The sequence below is a fragment of the Asparagus officinalis genome, chromosome 3 (assembly GCF_001876935.1).
Source record: "Asparagus officinalis chromosome 3, Aspof.V1, whole genome shotgun sequence".
NCBI classification, from domain to species: Eukaryota; Viridiplantae; Streptophyta; class Magnoliopsida; order Asparagales; family Asparagaceae; genus Asparagus; species Asparagus officinalis.
The window spans coordinates 100,869,058-100,869,408 of NC_033796.1; positions in this window are offsets into that span (position 1 = coordinate 100,869,058).

Genomic DNA, 351 nt, shown 5'->3' on the forward strand with positions numbered 1-351 from the left:
TTCGGTCGCCCGCTTTGTTCGACCGCCGCTCCTCTCCGTCGATTTCCATCAAAATTGTGGGTAAATTCTTTCTTTATCTTTTGATTTCTGTGTTCTTATGTTTATATTCTCAATCTAGGGTTTCTATTTTAGGGATGTTTTTAAATTTGCTCTAAATATCTTTTTACAGGGGTTTTTCAAATCATATCTCATATCTGATCAAAACCCTAATCTACTATGCCTCCTAAAAAGAGATCTAAACCTGAGTCTAGTTCATCCTCAAAAAAGGCTTCTCATTATGAAGATTTTCTGTTGTTTAAATCTCTTGTTAAGAAATATAGAGAATTGTGCAAACTAAAAATTCTTCCAACT